Source organism: Lissotriton helveticus, chromosome 7 (assembly GCF_964261635.1).
Source record: "Lissotriton helveticus chromosome 7, aLisHel1.1, whole genome shotgun sequence".
Lineage (NCBI taxonomy): Eukaryota > Metazoa > Chordata > Amphibia > Caudata > Salamandridae > Lissotriton > Lissotriton helveticus.
In genome coordinates, this window is record NC_136068.1 from 1,004,750,431 (window position 1) to 1,004,753,660 (window position 3,230).

General features: G+C 39.9%; 1 protein-coding gene across 5 annotated transcripts in view; it reads right to left on the minus strand.

Moving 5' to 3' along the window:
- FAM114A2 (family with sequence similarity 114 member A2) overlaps window positions 1-3,230 on the minus strand; it is a 284,184-nt gene that overhangs the window by 246,290 nt on the left and 34,664 nt on the right. The window lies entirely within an intron of this gene.

Below are 3,230 nucleotides of genomic sequence, written 5' to 3' on the forward strand. Positions count from 1 at the left end.
TAGGAAGGTGAATGGCAAAATCAGAACATGTGTTGATCTGAGAGATCTTAATTAGAATATTTGTGTAGATAGGTTTCTGTTGCCTAAGATTAGTGACATGTTTGACATGACCAAAGGGGTCCACTGGATTTTTTCATTAGATTGGACTACAGCCGACCATCAGGTACCACTGCACTCGAAAGGCAAATAACTGGCGGCCTTCATTACACAATATGGATGTTTCCAGTTTAAGCAGATGCCGTGTGGCCTGGCGTCCACAGCGGCTGCATGCCAAAGACTCACGTATAAACTGTTTAAGAATGTTTCAGGAGTCTCGTTCTTTCAAAAAGACATATTGACTATGGGCAAGGATAGCCGTGAACATGATGAGAAACTTTTGGAAGTGTTACAAATTTGGAGTGTTAATGGCCTGACTGCAGAGATGAGTAAATGCAAGTTTGCAGTGTCTAAAGTCATGTATTTAAGACATGAAGTGAGTGCTGAGGGCACTACCCCAAAAGAAGAATTGTTGGAAGCGATCCGTAAAGTACCTGCATCAGTGTCCGAAGATGCGGTTATGTCCTCCTTGGGACTGACAGAAATGTATTCAAAGTTTGTATTTTGCGACAAAGACTTTCTACCTCAGACAATTGTTAAAAACAAGTCTTTCAAGTGGGGTGACGAGCACCAAGAATGTTTTGAAGCTATTAAACATGACATTTGTTCTGCAGTTCCTCTTCAAGGTTTCAGTTTGTTGGAGAGAACGGTTACTAGTACTGATGCCAGTGATAAAGGTCTGGTGATGGCTTTGTCGCAGATTAATGTGGATGGAAAGGAATCTACCATTTCTTTTGTTTTCCGTTCCCTGACACTGGCTGAAGAGAAATTCTCAACTATTGAGAAAGAGATATTTATTTATTTATTTATTTTTAAAATTTCTAAAGCGCACAAATATAGAGTGTGTCTGGGGTAAAAAGTAAGTACCGGCAATATGTGTGTGGGGGGGGGTGTCAGGTTTTGTGATTTGTACTGATCACAAACCCTTATCAAAATTACTTACTACTGCTGGACTGGTAAAGGCCTTTACTAGCTTGGCTAGATTATCTTTGGAGGTATTAGGCTATAGCTATGAAGTGGAATATTTACCTGGAATTAAAAATCGGGTTGCTGACTATTTGAGCAGATTTCCACTTAAACAATGTCCTTCCAGTCTAGAGAGTGTATTCCAAGAATACAAGGCTGCAGTGATTGACAAATTGGGATGTGTTGGTGCAAGAATACATGCAGTCTGATTGGCCACAAAAAAAGGATGAGTGAGTGTGAGAGACATTTTTGGGGGTTAAGAATGAATTATCATTGGAAGATGACTTTATGTTAAGAGGGGTGAGAATTATACCTCCACGGAGTTTAGGAAACAGGATTTTGTGTATTATCCACGAGGGTCACTTAGGGATAGTCAAAAATAAAAAGAGGGTCAAGGAACAATACTGGTGGCCAGGGATAGACAGAGTGTAGAGAGTGCTGTTTGGAGGATAAGACTTTAATCACGTTTAGACCACCTTTAGAACCTAACAAATGCCCTAAAGGTCCGTGGGAAGACTTAGCTATAGATATTTTGGGGGCACTGGAGAATTATGATGGCTATAGTTGCTATGTAGCGGTGTTATTAGATCTTTTCACAGAATGGCCTGAAATTGGGATTTCAAAAGTGACAGATTCTACAACTGTAATCAGATTTTTGCAAGATGTATTTCTACGTAAGGTAACTTTAAAGTCCATTCTTACTGATAATGGAGCACAATTTAAGTCTGGTGAGTTTCAAACATTTCTTGGTAGGAATAACATTAAGTGGAAGAATGCGTCTCTTTATTATCCAGCTTGGAATGAAGCAGTGGAGTGCTTTAAGTGGGTACTAATGGGAAGTGCCCAAATGGCCATTAAGAAATTGTAAGGATTGGGAGTTGGATGTGAAGAGGTTGTTGTGGGCCTTCCGTGCATCTCCTACAGAATTGGTTATAGTCTGTTTGAATTATTAAGAGGAAGGAAACCTTGCACAACGGACAATGTAGATTGATAAAAAAATTAATTATGGACAACTGGTCACTGGAAGGTGTGACTAACAATATAGTAAAGGAGTACAGCACATACAAAAATACTATGAACCAAGCATGGGGTGAAATCTGTAGAAGATTTTGTCATGGTCAAAATTCAAAGAGAGCAGATTAAAGGAAGTCCAAAATACAGGGGTCCGTACAAGGTAATGAAGATCAGAGCCTACTCTGTGAAGTTATGTAATAGTGAAATATGGCATTTAACCAAGATTGCCAAATGTAATGCTTCCAAGTGTGAAGGTGGTATATTGTGGGAGGAAGGAAGAATTGGTACCGATATAGGTAGTGCCAGAACTACTACTCAGGAAAACTCAAGCATGTCAACACTACAGGGAGTGGATGGGGTACAGGAATGTGCGCAATTCAAGAGTTGCATGGAAAATTCTACTCACCTGGATAATGTTGACAATGAAAGTGGAAATGTGTGGAAGGGAAAATTACAAGATGGGGGGAGAAAGGTTGTAGTACGAAAGAAATTCAGATGTTTCGTAAAAGAAAAATATAAAGTGATATATTGGGATTATTTAGTTTATGTGTTTTACATTAGGTTTGTAGTGTTGTTACAATTGCCCTTATTTTGTTAAAAGTTAAAGGGAAATGGGTGGAAGGTTTGTTTTGTTTTAAAAATAAGAGGAATGTGTGGGCATTGATGGAATGTAGGAATGCTATTGACGGAATGTAGCAATGTTGTCGCTCTATCCCCGTCATGTAGAACTCTCACGAATTCGGGAGAAAGACTGTTGGAGGGAACGACAAAGAACATAAGAAGGATTAATGCTAGAAGGGGGGGGGGTTCTATCTTGTGCGTCTGGTTGGGTATAAATAAACATATCAACTCGAGCCTCTACGTGTATCTTTACACAAGCCCCCCATTACTGCTCCCGATGAGTATTATTACGTATCAGTTCTGTTCCTAATGTGAAGCGCTCTGACACCTTCGGGTGAAGTCCGCGCTATATAAAAACGCATAAAATAAAATAAATAAATAAAATAAATAAAAGCCAGCCAAGCACCTCACTCGAAGAGATGTGGCAAAGGAGCCATGCCCCCTCCAGAGCAGAGGGTGCACTGTGCAGAGCCCCGTTCCTTGTAATCTATAACTGCATGTAGGGAATGTAGAAGACAGCACGTCATACTCAC